The 17,755-nt window shown below is 34.8% G+C and overlaps 1 protein-coding gene across 3 annotated transcripts in view; it reads right to left on the bottom strand.

Annotated features, from left to right (window-relative positions):
* Nucleotides 1-17,755, bottom strand: part of LOC102404182 (activating transcription factor 7 interacting protein) — a 115,588-nt gene that overhangs the window by 87,412 nt on the left and 10,421 nt on the right. Inside the window, exon 1 of one of the 3 annotated variants that reach the window (XM_006055145.4) lies at nt 8,692-9,130. The exons of the other annotated variants lie outside the window; for them this stretch is intronic. The gene's annotated coding sequence lies outside the window, so the exon portion shown is untranslated. Of the gene's footprint in view, nt 1-8,691; nt 9,131-17,755 lie in introns of those variants that run through there. 3 annotated transcript variants of the gene reach the window in all.

The raw sequence follows: 17,755 nt of genomic DNA, 5'->3' as shown, positions 1-17,755 counted from the left end.
ACATTCTTGTTAGTTTTAGATTCTTAAATTCACTTCATAAAATGGTCATGAATTTAAATATGTGGAAATGGAAATGATAAAGGTGGTAGGGAACACTTGACCATGTTATATGTATAAATATACATTATCTAATATATGTTAATGAGTCACTTGTGAAAACAAGCATTCTGATTTTGAAGCCAAAGGGGTACATTTAAACTAAAACTTCATGTTTTGTAAGGTTACAAAGTCATCGCTCTTTATGTACCAGTTGGTGTCACTACAACTGAGAACACAGTAACAGGACTATGAAGAGACCTAAAACTGATTTCTATGTAATAAGAACATATTGTATGCATGAATAATACTCATATATGAAGCCTATTGTTATTTTCAATTTAAACCTGAGATAAATTAGAGAAGATGAAAATATTTTTAAGAAATCAAATCCAAATATGACATTCAGAATCTCCTGAAAATTAACATTAAACAATCTAGTAATCTTGGTATTAATAAAACTAAAAACAAAAAAACTTCTCAAAGGTGAGAGACAGATATAAGGCCTGAGGAGGTAGGGGAGGGAGAAGAGTTATCATAGAAAACGGACCTGAATCTCTTACCTGTGGGCAGCTTGATACTGTGAAAAAGACTTCCTCTTCTGTTAACCACTGCTACTCAGTTCATTTGTGTAAGCATAAAAGCTAATGCAGATTTCTACATCAGCTTTTTTTGAGCCTAAATTCCTTGTTTGGTACATATTCATTAAAAAAAAAATAGGAATACAGTAGACTGGCTACATATTAAAACTCCTTTCAGTGGTTCACATCTGTTGTGTAGTTTGTGCAGCAAACATCCCATCAACCACAAAAGCCAGAAAACATCAGACAGCATGTCAGTGAAGCTCACAGAACACTCAACGTACATCTTCCAAAGGACTGTTGCAAGTGAAGATGCCTAGAATCAGAATTCTTTTGTATAGCTTTCTATGCTGCCAACTATTAGGTCTGCAGCAACTGTGTGCAGTTAAGTACCTCCCACATATTACCCAATAGTATCAATAGGTACAAATCTACAAAAGCAGAACAAAAACTTAAAAGGCTTATAGCTTCTCACTATTTCACTTATTCACTGGCAATTGTGGAGGTCTCAGTACTCCTATTCTAATGTATCAACTCTGTTCTTTCAGTCCATAAGGCTGCATTCTTATACATTCCAAACAGAAAATCCATGACACATATTATTTGCTACCCTAGCACAGCCAGACTGCAGTTACAGCTAGCTGGCGCCAGTAAGAACAATTTACATAAAGCAGTCCTCATTTCATGACCAAACTGAAGAATACTGCTGAGTAAACCCTCCCCTATTTGTTCCCCAACAGGCACTGACTGGTTCTAGAATATATCTAGTTATCTATTTACTAACATGATTTAAATCCAGGTAATAAGAAAAAACCAACTTAGAGTTCTTATATAACTGAAATTCTAACCCCACTACATCAAGAATATTTTTAACCCCCAGAGATATTCAAAAGCCTTAATTTGTGGCATAAATCAACATGATTACATAAATCCAATGATTGCAACTTTAACAATCATTAAAAATATAAGCTATAAGTCATATTAGCTAAAAGCTGCCCTTATTCTACTCTACAGCTGCCTTTCAAATTTTAATTAATCACTTAAATAGTAAATGATCATTAAATAGACGTGTTCTTAGAATGATATTGCTTTATGTTTTACCAGATAATAAGATAATACATCTTCAAGTGTCACTATTATGATGTTTAAATTATTCGACATATTTACCACTGGTGAATATTACAAAAGTATGCACTCAATATCAACACTCAGGTATGTTACATTACAAGTATCTACATATTTTGTGTGACATATTCTTTTTGAACCTAAATCACTTATGTATTGTTTTATTGGATCAGATCTGACTGGGTAAAAATTGAGTCATTATCTATGAAGGTGTTAGTTGCTCAAGTCATGTCTGACTCTGTGACACGATGGATTATATAGCCTCTGTCCCTGTAATTCTCTAGGCAAGAATACAGGAAAGGGTTGCCATTCCCTTCTCCAAAGGATCTTCCTGACCCAGGGATTGAACCCAGGTCTCCTGCACTGCAGGTAGATTCTTTACCATCTGAGCCACCAGGGGAGTCCATTTAATATGCTAACTAAGGGTTATCCAAAATATGTTCCTTATTTTTTAATCTTATGTTCAGTTGTCTTAAAACACAGGTCTTAAATTATCCCTACGTGCAATAAATAAGGCTCTAAATAAGGAAATGATAAAGCTATATAAAAACAGGAATTGGTAGACTTCTAATATGTGGATAATCCTAAATGCTACCCACATTATCTCTGATAAGAAGCAGTAGATTTCCTCAACTATATTCTCTTCTTAGGATCTGTGCTCCACCAGCATCATATGAAGGAACAGGGACAAGTATATAAGATTGTGTGACTTCATATAGTAGACATTGTGCAAATTAACACTTGGTGGGAGGAAAGATTTTATACCAAAAGAACAATTGATCATAAAATCTCAGAGTCGGAAATCATCTAAGTATTGTATTCATTCCAGTTTTAATTTTGGTTCCTCCCTCTCTCTTTCTACTTTATACACCCAACTCTTTGAATAAATGTACTTTAAAATCAAAGGAATTAAAGTCCTTTAATCCAGCATAAAATATAATGTTAATAACAAGTAGGGACTGTTTTTTAAAGCAAAATAAATTAATCCCAACAATGAATTAATTAACTGTAAGAAGCTCAAATTTATCTAAGTGCCAAGAATGGAAGTTACCACACTAAAATTAAAGTTGAGAAACATTGAGAAACAATGTTTCTCAAACTAACAATGGTAAAGAATCAAGGTTTTATTTCCAATCCATTACAGATTAGTATTCTTGTAAAACACAATGAAGATGAGTTATCTGGGGGTGAGGGAAGCATATAAAATATGTGATTTTTATTCTTTGATCTGATATAAAATTATTTTCTTAGATTGATGTAAAATTTTCTAGACATTCTTAATTTTAGTTATCTAATGGAGGACCAGGAACAGATAAACTGATAACTGACCCTGAACTGACCCACAGAACACATTTTGAGTAGGGTTCACCTAGCTAGTCACTACCCCATCCCACCTCCAGCATTTTCAGTTGAGCATCTCTTATTTACTTCTATGCTCCTTTTTTCCCTGCCCCAGTGTAAACTCCTTGAGAGCAAAGGATCTTGTATTCCAGCCATCAAAACAGTACCTGGCAAATTAAGAGGGGCATAATAAATATTTATTAAATTTGTTGATTCAACTGATCAATTCACAGTACATTGTTGTTTCACTGTATCATGCTGCCCTAGCACAAATAAAAACTCTCTGTTTTGTCCCCTTCGGGCTCTTGAAGGTCTTCAATTTGAGATTTAAACACCTTGCTCTTGGGCATTGTTACTGTGTATCAGCCAGGGCCCTAACAATCCTCTCTCCCTAAACTCTTTTCTAGAGTACCTAGTACCCCAGACCTCTCAATATCATAATGATTAAAAAAAGAAACACAGAGCAAAACAATTCATGTTGGAGGGAACCTTGTGAGGAACAAGCAACCAATCTTGCTCATACTTTATTTGTATCATACACTACACTAGGTACTTTGTTTTGCCCATTTAAATCCCAGTATCAACTCTATATGGTACTTTATCCCCATTTTAAAGAAAACTGAAATTCTGAAAATAAGCAAATAGCCAGGACCAATTGAGCACTTACTATATATAGGCATTATATTGATACTCTGAGCACTATTCTAACAAATGAGTGGAAGAACATGAATTTACCTTGACCCTGTTTGATTCTAAAGTTTGTATTCTTACCTGTGGTCCAACCACCTTCCTCATTTAATGATCACAAAATGGCATCTAGAGCTTAAATAATTTATTCAAACTATGCAACTACTCACTAGCAGCACCAAAACAATCACTTCCTGACTTCTACATTAATACTTTCCGCTCTGCATGACATGATGCTTGTATGTCAGAAAAAAAAATCAGTCAGATGACTCCACTGGGCAGTACTGTCTGGTTTACTTCAGCAGAGAAGGCAGACATCCTCAAGAAGATACAGAAGCAACTCTCAGTTTTTTTTCTTGTGTTAAACTCCCCCTTCTCATTAAACTCAAAGATTTATTGAGTAAGCATTATTTTCATCATTTCCATACTTAAACATTGATGTCCAATAACAGACTTACAAATTACTAATAGAGAACACTCAGTTAAAGTTCTAACCTGAGCAATTTATTAAAAATCCCTTATGTGAATAAACTTTATGCTTTCTTCCAAATGACTTTCTCTTTCAGGAGTGTAAGAAGTGGGAAAAAAGGGAGTCAATCAATGTTTCCTGTGCAAGTTAACTGGATTTTCAATTTTCCCTAAAGCTTTCTCTCTAATTTGAAACTCACTTTCTAAAAATGAGTAACATTCTTCTAGTACATCACTGGAGTTACCAATGCCATGGCATTACATGAACACTAAGAAGTTGGCTTACTCTGGAAAATGTGGAATTCAAATTCACATCAGATCACAATTACACACTACCATATTTCATGGATCATCAAGGAAGTCTTCACATAGCTGAGATGGTAAATCTTTTATACATGGAAGTGAAATATTAACAAAAACAAGTATATATAATGGCCTATGAAATTATGTAGTCTAGTACAGTGAAGAGAACTTTCTATTAGGAACTTACTTATTTTAAGTGCTAATATTGCTTAATCAATTTAAGCAAAACTCTTTTATAAAATTCATTCCACTTACCTGTTCAGTAAATTGCACATCGTGAATGTAATTTAACATTTTTTATTCAATATCATCATTAAAAACATCAATAATGATATAACAAATAAATATAGTGATAGATTTAATACAGTGATAACATGTAAAGAGAATTTATTATCACATTAAAAGACTTTGAGGAACTTAAATGTTCCTAGTTTGTATTTTTTTAACCACTTTACTTTCAAATGAATGTCACTTTTTGCTGATGTCAGTGGATCTCCTTCAATCAGTAACCATGGTACTCTACCATAAAATCCAGGACAAGACAAATGTGCCGTATCTTCTAAAGAGTAAGCTGATTTTACATATGCTATCTCTCCTACCACATGAAGTAGGTTAGATTTTACTTATGTTTACTTTCTTCTGGATGAGAAGCTGTATTTTAGATATTAATGGCCGCCAACAATCTGTGAAGTAAGCAGGATAGGGATTTGAAAGGAACAGCTCACAGGAGCCCAGAAGGTAATGTGAATCAATGAAGAGGACCAGCTGTGAGGAGGAGGCCCTATAGGAAGGAGACTATGTACTAAACTGTAGATTATTTTTCTCCAGCAAAATACATTTCTAGCACTACCTAATATTCTATTTTCTAAAAGATGAGACATGCAGATTTTTGTTTAAAATCTGGCAACTTTAAGTATTAGAGAAATAGAGCAGTGGTTAAAACATTAAAGAAGTCTGCTCGCTGCCAGTTTGTGGCCACTGAAAGAGAACTATACTGTAAGGACTCTCATCTGTACTGAAACATATAAAACTCTTAGGCCCTGAATTCAAGTTATCTCTTTAGAAAAAGTTATTTTCTCACTGCATGTGTGGACTACTCAGCCAGACTGGAACCGAAACATTTCTCCTACTCTAATTCTGCAATGACAATATTCTATATTGGCTTGACTTAATAAATACATCTGCCACTACCCACATACAGCAAAGGAAGGCTAATTTATTCAACAGAGAGGACCCAGGAGTACAAATATGAATATATCAATTACCAGGTGGATATAATGGTGTTAGTTACCACTTCTGAGCATGAGTTCTATGAGAAATTTCCCCTTCTTTCTAAACATAACACATTCCCTGATCCAATCCTATTTGATATAGTATGACATCTGAGAAAAGAAACTGAAGAGCATTCAAGTACTACAGGAAAATTAGTATGCTAGGTATTTGTGGAGTATTTTCTGGTATTATTCAAAAACATGTAAATCGCCAACATATCCTTGCCAAATAGATAGGATTTTTTCCTCCATTTTATAGATAAGGAAATGAGAATCAGAAAATGTAAGTTAGGCAATATAAGAAAAAGGTAGCAAAAGTATAATTCAAATATAGGTTTGAACTCTTGGTCAATGTTCTTTCTGCTACCTCAACATTTCTCTTGAAGATTTATGCTAGCAAAATGGCTTGTGAAAAGGGATAAACAAATGAGGAGGGCAAAAAGTGACAAAATAATAATGTAACATGCTAATTAACCAGCACCCAGATTTATTATGCCCTCAATTATTGGGCATAATAGCTAACATTCAGCATAGAAAATTTAAAAACTGTGACTAATCCTAAAAGTAATAATCCCAGTGAGGTCAACTTTATGTTTATAGTTGCTTATGTTCAGAGCTGCAAAAGTGCAACATGGCACTGAAAGAATCAGAAATGAGTAACCACAGTGCATTGGTGTTTCCTCTTGTCTAAGTAATAATCAGTGGATTCATCTTGTGGAGGGTAAGGTGGATGTAAATTTTATAGTCCACAATAGAAGGCAAGAAGAATGGATCATTAAAATTTCCCTGAGGCCCTACTCTGAAGGTTAACAGAAATTAATCAATAATTTCAACCTAGTTAGTTTCTCTCCAGCAATAAAGAATATAAAACCAAGTAGCTGGTTTACATCATATGCAATTTTTGAAATACACTGAGCTGTTTGTACTCTAAGAAGCCAAAAAAATAAGAATGATTAGAGTCACAGCACATTCACTCTCCTATTTCATACTCTGGGGCAAAACCTTACTGAAACGAAATGCACAATGGATAGGATCGCTCACATATATTGGATTTGTCACACATACTGGATTCGTAGTTCTTTTACTTTTTCACAGGCAAGCTCATATGTACATTTACATAAAGAAATGTTCAGATTATGAGAATTCATTACGGCACACAAAAAAGTCCTAATAACTTTACAAAGTAATAAATTAATACATAAAACGAACATGCTGCAGCTGTTGATAAAACTGAGCTAATGATCCCAAATACATTTTAGGCCACTGAATAAATAAACACTGATTAAGTTAGGAAAAACAATAATGTTGCTTAAAAAGTTTAAAAATAAGAACAAGTAAAAACAATTTGAGGGCAAGGCAGCAATTTTAAACTGTTAAATCATGCAAATATAGGTCTTATACACTACTTTCATGAAAATTTGTATATCAGAAAAGAAATGAAGGATATATGTTCTAGAGTATTTTTCAAGCTGAATTCCACAGTCCCTTAGCACCTAGACGTCTACAAATAGGTGACCTAGATCCTAAAGACCATAATTGTCATACATGATCTGGTTTCAAACTTTCATTTTTATCATAACAGCCTAATTGTTCTCATTTTATTAAGTAAGTTTATAATAAGTAAATGTCATAAGTTCACATTATAAAATACTTACACAATAAATACACCATTCATATATCCTTTTTATATGCTAGGATTCTTCATAACAACTTAAGGTGCAAAAAGTTGCTATTTTTTAGAAGCTGCTGTATTTAGAAAGTTCAAAACTTACTGTTTTATGTCATATTAGTCTGGGATATATTCATAATACTCTATTGATAAAGATAGAGGGATGCACTATATCATTTAGAAAAAAAATTTTACGTACTGCGATTCAAGTATCAGCGCTTTAATTATAAATAACTGTTCTGCTATCTGAAATAATACAGTAACAAAAATTTAATTCTCCTACTTTCTGGGTCACTACCGACTTACAATATCTCAATAAAGTTTTCTACTTCAGAACAACGTTAAGAAAGCTTTTTGAAAATTTTGAAACTAAATTAACAAAGTTACTGAGTCATTAATTTAAGTATACTACAGATTTTAACTAAGGTAAACTGGGCACACATCACTTAATTAACTAAAAAACTGAGATTTATTTCAGTCCTGTTGCATAAGAATATACTAGATACAAAGAAAAAGGTATTCAGACCTAGAAAATGTGAGCTATTTCTAAATTCAAAATCTGAATCTCAATGTCAATTTAAGCAAAAAATATAATGATAAAAAGTTAGCTCCATCAAAACTGAAAGAACTGGGTGGCCAGGAAGAGGCAGCATAATAATAAAGAACTGGAACGCACAGTACAAAAAAAGTAACAGTGCTAAAAATTTTTTTAAATTTTTGTAACTGTGATTTATATCCAGAAAATTAACCTTCTTCCCAGAAAGCAAACAATACCTCCAAAACATAAGATACACACATACAAACTTAGAAAAATCACAATTTTTGTGCAAAACAAGACTTATTTATGGCTTCTTTAAAAAAAAAAAATCTGAGATAATATACTGTTCTTTGTTTCTACAAATAAATAACAAGCACACTGAATTTTCCAACATAAAAGGAACATGAAGTTAATCAGGGCCAGAAAAGCACTACTGTGGTGATCAAATGTTCTGGTAATGACAGAGCATAAGATGGTGAGAAATTACAGGAATTTAACCTTTGACCTCAGCATGCTATGTACTATTTCCATAAAAGAGGCTTATAGGTTCTATTAGCAAACATTTCAACTTCTTAGCCAGCAAGCTCTAAGTTCACCTTTCTATATAAACTTAGTAAAATGCAAATATTTTTTAATTAAAATGTTCAGAGATAAAGAGTAATTGGTTCTTACCTCTGGTCCTGATGCAAGTGACAGGTCTCCTTAGTGGCATAGTGGCTGCCTAAGCAGTTACAAAGACTAGGTTAGCAGCCATTTTGAGACAGCTGCACTGTCTCAGTTGCACTAAAGTGTAATTAAGATGGCTGCAGTGTGCACTCAAGAACTCACACAGTGGAAACTCAGCTATGTATCAAACAAAGCCCCTCCCACTATGTCAGCCTGCAGGAAACTGAACACTGACAACAGCTAATGCATATACTGCAACAAACAATGCAGCTACTCAGAACACAGAAAACAGAAGGCAGCAAGCCAGTTGTGTAACATAATGCCTGCGGATCCCGACTTGCAATACAGAGTTTGGGTACATCCTGATCCCAAACAGCTTAAAGTCCATGCCACATATTAGCAGTTACAGAGATAGAGCCAAATCACACACAGCAAACATCAGGGAATTCGCTTGAAAGAAAGCCTCCATTTCAGTCCAGAAAAAAAAAAAAGTCAAACTCTGCTCAAGGTCTTTTTTTTTTAACTCTTTTATAGTACTTTTTACATGAAAAGAGTGCCAATTTTTATAATTTCTAGAAAATTAAGTTTTTTAAATCCTGATAATCAATTTCAATTTATAGAAGGCTAGTTAAAGATTTTCCCACAGAATCTAACTTCCAAAGTGCTCAAACCTAGCCAATGGTTAAACCTTCCAATCAGATTTTTCACTCTTGACAATAATTTTAAATAAGTACTGGGGAGGACTAGAGACTTTACAGCTGAAATGGCAACAAAGCTTATTTTAAGTAACCTGCAATAAAGGTAAAAAAAATTTCTTCTAGTCTGTAGTCCAGATGGTCACAAAGACATCTCCAGGTGAGTGGTTGGTCCCAGGGCAAATTTAATTTCATGCCCTGGCACAGACCTCTCAACATTTTAACATGGGTGAAAAGCAAATAAAAATAAAGAATGTAGACACCCTCAGGGGAAAAAACAAATAGGAAGAACAAAAGGGTGAAATTCAGTCTGAAAGTGGGTGTATTAACAACAAGAATTAGTTTTTAGCATTAACCAACCATTAAAAGAAAAAGGACAAAAGCACAGAAAGAACCTGTTTGCTTGATAACTCACATCAGCTAGGAAATCCATCTTTTCCTTTTCTCTTACTTGGTTTACCTTCCTAAATTTAGCTGCCTTGTGCTCTCTTGTCTCTATCAACCACTAAAGGTAAGTATTTATGAAAACTTGCTAAGGGTGTGGTAGGGATTAGCCAAAAGAAGATTGGCCCCCAAAACTAATGATTGCTTAAGCTGAGTGATGGGCACATGGAGCTCATTATTTCATTCTATTTCTCTATACATTTGAAATTGTCCATAATAAAGGTTAAAAAAAAATTCTGCTTTTTAAAAGTCCTTATTTATCCTTCATGAGATTAGTCAGACAATGTAAACTGCTTTAAGTCCTGCATTAGGGGAAGAAAAGTTGATATTAATACTTGATCCAAGCCACATTAGTTCTTCAAAAATATAATGGATTCTCTGAGGGTAGCTCAGATCTATTTGTTAAAAGCAAGAAATTGGTAAACTGGGAAAGATTCTAACAGGACAGACATTACTGTAGCACCAGAATGTGGCTAAAGTTAATGGCGAAACAAACAACCCAAACATTTTGAGCTGCCTGATGAACAGCAGTTGATATTCAAGCAGCATTCTTTTGGAAGCTTGTTCTACAAAGATTTACATTGTGTAACATACCTTCAAGGGTAGGGTGCTGCCCCGCACTCCTTAAACCTCCTATGTCTTGCCAAATACCTTTCCAATGTAAATACTAAATACTTTTTTCTCAATCTAAGCTTTCCAGGGCAAGCTAAGCTGCTGGCTATTGGCTATTTGTGCTTAGTCGCTTCCTTGTGTCCCACTCTTTGCAACCTCAGGGACTGTATGCAGCCCGCCAGACTCCTCTGTCCATGGGGATTCTCCAGGTAAGAACACTGGAGCAGGTTGCCATGCCCTCCTGTAGGGGATCTTCCCAATAGCTCTTATTGGCTATAAGAGCCACCTTTTCACCCAATTTAGATTTCAAAATAAGAAACATAATCTAAGTTCCCTCCTTATACCAATCCTCCTCCAGCCACTACAACCAATTTACTACCGATGGCAACCCACTCCAGTATTCTTGCCTGGAGAATCCCATGGACAGAGGAGCTTGGTGGGCTACAGTCCATGGGTCGCAAAGAGTCGGACACAACTGAGCAACTTCACTTTCACTTATTTGTATTCTATTATCCCAAGACACTTTGAGTCAAATGAATAAATATATCAATTGTCTACATGCAAGGGGCTTTAGAAGACAAAGGAGTAGAAAAGTATATTAACATAAATCAAGATTTCATGTAAGTTTTATATACATTGTTTAAAGTAATTCTCACACTAACACTACAAAGTAGCTTTTTCTCCAATTCGTGATTGAGGAAACAGGCTCAGAGATTAAATAACTTCATGAAAGTGCTAATAGCTAAAATATTGTCTAGGCTACACTCAGCCTAAGCCTACTTGAGCTTTGTCCATCCCTTCCCACATTGGTTCTGTTTCTGTGCAACACATAAACAACTTAGAATAATGGTTAGGCTGCTACTCAGAGAACTGGTGTCATTGCCAGTTTCACTCCTTATCCCAAAGAAACTATGCTGGTTTACTCAATAAATCCTATTCGTAATTCAACCTAAATTATCTTATCACTGACAATCCTTTTTTTGCTCTCCTTTCCCCTTATTGTGGCACAAACCCCAAACCAGGTATACTTGCTCTCTCAAGATCTTTTATACATACCACCAACATACTCAGCATCTTTTGTCATTGACATCTTTACATATGAGTCCTTATAGGACAGAAATCACAACCTAATTCATTTTCCACTCACTTCCATAGTGTGAAACACAGTATTTATTTGCTCAATATTTGGTGAGCTGGAATTAATTCCTTGTGGTTTTTAATTTTTTAAAAATGCATTTTATTGAAGTATAGTTAATTGACAGCATTGTGTTAATTTCTACTGTACAGCAAAGTGACTGTCATACACATATATAACTTCTCATATTCTCTTCCATTATGGTTTATCACAGGATACTGAATACAGTTTCCTGTGCTACACAGTAGGACCTTGTTGTTTATCCATTCCCCTACTAACCCCAAACTCCCAATCCCTCCCCCACCCCACTCTACTCCTTTGGCAACCACAAGTCTGTTCTCAATGTCTATGAGTCTGCTTCTGTTTTGTAGATATGTTCATCTGTGTCAAAATTCAAAGCCCATATATAAGTGCTATCTTACGGTACCTGTCTTTCTCTTTTCTTGTCTTTTAAATTATGAAAGTACTATAAAACATTTACAAGAGACTTGGAACATACAGAACATAAGTTATATATAGTTCCACTATATATTACAATTATTTTAAGTAAATGAAGATTTTTAGCTGGAGTTTCAATATCAAACTCTCAAAAATTAATAGAACAGACAGAGAAGTAGGATATAGTAGACCTGACAAGCACTATGAACCAATTCAACATAATTAAAAGACTTACACAACTTTACACACAACAGCAGGATACAAATTCTACTCAAGTTCCCATAGACTATAAACCAGGAGGCACTTGGTAATTCCCTGTGTTTTCATTTCTTCCACAAAAATCTCTGAAAATTCTACATCTTTAAGAACCTTCATTTTTAGGATCTCAACTCTTATTCTCTAGGAAGAATATGTCAGTTAAGTTTTTAACTGTCAACTTAAAAAACTCCACTTCAAAACCCAAGGTGGAAAAAATATCTTTTGTAGAGCATTTTTCAGTTTTTAAAGTGTTTTTTTAATAGGCACTATACAGGAGAGAGATAACACATGCTTAGAATAGCTGAATTCTGAAAAAAAATCTATAGAAAATTACAAATATAATCATATTATCTACTTTAAAAATTTTCAATACTACTAAGAAAGAGTACAGCTTGATTATATAATGTCAGAGATTATAATCAACTTGTTTTAGGTAGAGTGAGTCTTAATAAACCCAATTAATGTTAATTTGTAAAAGCAAACACATCTGGAAGGCATTTCTAATATAAGGTAAACATCTCCATGACTACTCAATGTTTTACCCTTTTCCTAAGTAAAACTAGCACTCTCATTTCCCTCTTACTATGACCATGTAAAATAATGGTACTATAATCTCAAACATTTCATGACTAGAGAATATAATCATTTGCCAGGGGTCACACAAGTAGTAATGAAAAAGAACTATAAGAGAATTAACTTTAGTCAACTACTATAGTTTTAATATATCACATATCACACTATTAGAAAACTTTGCATATGTAGAATGTTGAAACTTCCATGGAACCTAAACAAATGGCTTCACTGTATTAAGTATAAAATACATTTTTATTAATTTTGTTAATACACTTTAATTACACAGGTTACTATCAACATTAAAAGTAACATTAGAAGGTTATTAAGATGGTAAACTGAAAACACCTAACTTCACTCCCTCAAATCCCACTAACCTACACTGGAGGTATTTTTTGAAGGCATGAATCCTCAAGAACAAAGAGAAAAGTAAGAGGGACAATAGCTACAAAGATTTCTGGGAACTGGAAAATAAGCAGAATCACTGGTAACTAACTAAGCCATTCCCAAAACACTACATTCTAAGTTGCATAGGGGATAAGTTAGGAACCAATTTGATTTACATGGCAGAAACTTCAAAAGACATAGAAACCAGAAGAACTAAGCACTTTGGAAATTGAGGTGAAGGGAGCAAATAGTAGGATGGCATGACTAAAAAAGAGAATATTAGTGAAAGCTGTTTGTGAAACAGTGAAATCTCTAGATGTCCTTACCACATTCTACTGAATGCCTGCTCTCCCCAATCCTAGCAAAGATCTGAAAACAACATCCACAGTTTAAAAGGAGAGTAGTAACTCAACTAGTAAAGAATCTGCCTGCAAAGCAGGAGACCCCAGTTCGATTCCCGGGTCAGGAAGATTCTCTGGAGAAGAGACAGGCTACCCACTCTGGTATTCTTGGGCTTCTCTGGTGGCTCCCATGGTAAAGAATCTGTCTGCAATGCAGGAGACCTAGGCTCAATCCTTGGGTTGGGAAAATCCCCTGGAGGAGGGCATGGCAATCCACTCTAGTATTCTTACCTAGAGAATCCCCATGGACAGAGGAGCCTGGCAGGTGACAGTACACAGGGTCACAAAGAGTCAGGCATGACTGAGCTTAAGCACAGCACAGCACAGCCAATGTTATGTGGCAGCCGGGATGGGAGTGGAATTTGGGGGAGAATGAATACATGTATATATATATATGGTTGAGTCCCTTTGCTGTCAACCTGAAACTATCATACCATTGTTAATCAGCTATACTCCAACATAAAATAAAAACTTTTTTTAAAAACTGAGAGTAGCATATGAAAAAGAGAGGGATTGAGTGCTCACTGAAGACAATCCAATCCTCTTCCTCCCATTTATCTTTCAGAATGCTGGCAATATCCTTACTCTCCATGTATGAAAATGAAAGACTACTTTCTAAGGGTATTTAACAAGCACAGGACACAAGACCTTAGGTCTTGAGAACTCTCCAAAAACAGCCCACCCAGACCAGCCCATAATGAAGTCTAAAACTGACAAATTTAGATATTCTAATCAACTTTTTACTCTGCCACAATATATTATACAGTCAGACAAGAAAGAGAAAGACAACTAAGAAAAGTCTAATATGGAAGACAAACAAAAAATAAAACACATAGCAACAGACTACACAGGGAGAACACTTCAAAAATAAATTAATATCCACATATATTAAAAGATGCTGCATTCATGTGTCAAGAATAGAATACTACAGGCAAAGAATAAACAAGAGAAATTAAGAACATGACAAAAAGAAAAAAGAAAAAGAAGGTCCTTCAACAGAAGGACTTCATGATAAAAAATCTACCTGAGCAAAAAGACAAAGTTGTAAACAGAAGAGAAAAAAAATTTGAGTATCTACCCGAAAATTCACCTTGGAATGATAGAATAGCAGAAGATATCACCAGTAAAATCATTTAAGAAAAATTCCAGGGTTGAAAGACAACAGCTGCTAAACTGAAAGGGACTGATGAATTCCAGGAAACAATAATAAATAGATCAATATCAAGGAATTAAAGTGAAATTTCAGAAAACCTGGAAAGTAATAACAGATTCTACATGCTTCCATTGAGAGAAAAAAATCAAAAATAAGAATGGCCTCAAATTTCTCAGTGGTAACAGAAGCAAGAAGAGAATGGAGTGCCTTTAGAATTCTAAAGTAAAATGATTTCCAACCTAGCCTTGTATACCTAGCCAAACTATCAATCAAGCATAAAAATATAAAACAACAATTTTCAGACACACATGATCTCAAAAAACATATTTCCCATATACGCTTTCTCAAAAAGCTACTAGAGAATGTGGTCCACTCCTCCTAATGACAGAGTAATTCAATAAAAAGATATAACACACAGAAAACAAAAGACCTACACAAAAGAGGGGTGAGAGAAATCCCCACAACAGTGAATAAAATTTTAAGGATGAAAGTAGTGTACCAGATGTAGAAAGTGAGTAGGCAACCCAGAGCAACGAGAATTAAGAAACAAAAATGAATCATGATCCTTCCTGCCACTGAAGCTGGATGGGTAGGGGAAGGCGGGTGTCTTCTTAGCAAACATAAAAAAGTCCTTAGTAAAGAACTGTACCAATTGTACTATCAGACTTCCCAGGTGACGCTAGTGGTAAAGAACCCACCTGCCAATGCAGGAGACACAAGAGAAGTGGCTTTGGTCCCTGGATGGGGAAGATCCCCTGGAAAAGGGAATGGCGATACACTTCAGTATTCTTGCCTGGAGAATCCCATGGACAGAGGAGCCTAGCAGGCTACAGTCTGTAGGGTTGCCCAGAGTCAGACTGGACTACATCTCAACTATTATACAGATGAGATTCATGGATACACACATCCTAGTATAAAGTTACCTTCATGATCAACTTCTGTCATAACTATATCAAGAAAATGAGTCAGGATTTCCACAATTCTATTAGTTCAATGTAGAAAACTTTAAGTAAGTAAATTACTTAACCCTAGAACAGAGAGTAAGAATTACCTAGGACTAAAGTTTAATTTAATTTACATTGTAGTTAACTAATTGCAGTTAACATTTTATTTTTAATGGTCATATAAGAAAAGCACTATCTTCTTAATCTACCTTTAACTCTTAATTTAAGATATATTTTGTACAAATGATTATTTAAATAGTCTCTTGATCCAATACCCTCAGAATTCAGGAGAAAAAAATATTCTATGAAAGATCTTAATATAGGTTGTAAGTTAATAAACCATCAGGTTATTTTAAGCACAATTCTATAGAAAAATACTAAATATACTGATTGGCCTTGTTTAAAAACTACTTAGAAGAATGATTAAATCTTGTATAAAGTAGCATAACTGAGTCTCTCTACTTTTTATGAACTCATATACATAGTCTCAATAAGAATTTGTTTTCCTTCCTTCCAGGATAAAACTGGATAAATCAAATTTGTAACCATGACCACAGAGACAGGTGATATTTAAAAACAAATCTCTTTTAATTAGCTATGACAGGGAACAAGGACTGCACCTCAAGCATAGAAATGATGCCTTGTAAGTCTTCACAGGAAATCAGTATAGTATCTCTTTCATAACTTAACAGATTCCCAGCTCAGAGGAATAAAGAATATCACTTGTTGACAGACAAGGAAAAATGTGGGAATCTTAAAGAACCATGACACAGTACAGCTTTAAGTACTCCAGGTGAAAACTCACTGAAATAAATTAGATGGCTCTTAGCTCCTAATCTTGTAATCAAGCAGATAAATAAGTAAATTATTATACTTTATAAAACAACTAGACAAGTTAATTCATATCAAACATATATAGTTTTGTTAAGCAGATAAAAGGAAGCCCTTCTATACTTAACAGTACTGTGTTAGATCAATAAAGTAGTCAAATAAAGTATCAAAATAAAATAATCAGAAAAGCATTAAACAAACTTATATGGTCAAGTCTATGCCTTATAGGGTAGAAACCTGGTCACAGGAAGGGTTATGGAAGAAAACTGACACTGGGTTTTGCCTCATTTTTAAGTTAGCATGTCCAGCAAGGTAAATAAGCAGTGAGGGATCACACTCCACCCTAAAATTACAAAAAGAAAACAGGATAATTTTGTATGGACCTAGCCCCCCAATTAAATGACTTCATTTCTAACTTTGACAATGACGACAGTCTGAAGAATTATGATAAACCTTGAAGATAAATAACTAATGTGAGAAAATGGCTGCTTTTTCATCATGAGGCTGGTGAATTCAATATCCCTGAAAGATTTTTATTCTTTAAATATTCTAGTGGTGTTTTCTGTTTTTTTGTTTTTTAATTTAATGAATAAATCCTAAATCTGGACTCTCTTACAAACCTTTGCAAATAAACTACTTTTCTGAATGCATATTTTTCCTACTAGGGAGTGGTATTATCAAACTTACTCTTTTAAGTTGTTTCTTAAACACATTTAAAGTTCTAACTCCAGTAATCAAGAATACTGTCATTTTCTATATACCTCCTTGTACTTCAGTTCAGTTCAGTCGCTCAGTTGTGTCCAACTTTTTGCGGCCCCATGAACTGCAGCACGCCAGGCCTCCCTGTCCATTGCCAACTCCTGGAGTTCACTCAAACTCATGTCCATTGAGTCGGTGGATGCCATCTAGCCATCTCATCCTCTGTCATCCCCTTTTCCTCCTGCCCCCAATCTTTCCCAGCATCAGAGTTTTTTCCAATGAGTCATCTGTTCGCATGAGGTGGCCAAAGTATTGGAGTTTCAGCTTTAGCATCAGTCCTTCCAAAGAACACCCAGGACTGATCTCCTTGCAGTCCAAGGGACTCTCAAGAGTCTTCTCCAACACCACAGTTCAAAAGCATCAATTCTTCCACGCTCAGCTTTCTTCATAGTCCAACTCTCACATCCATACATGACCACTGGAAAAACCATAGCCTTGACTAG

This window comes from Bubalus bubalis, chromosome 4, assembly GCF_019923935.1.
Source record: "Bubalus bubalis isolate 160015118507 breed Murrah chromosome 4, NDDB_SH_1, whole genome shotgun sequence".
Lineage (NCBI taxonomy): Eukaryota > Metazoa > Chordata > Mammalia > Artiodactyla > Bovidae > Bubalus > Bubalus bubalis.
Note: the sequence above shows the minus strand (reverse complement) of the source record. Positions and strands in the feature narration are given on the sequence as shown.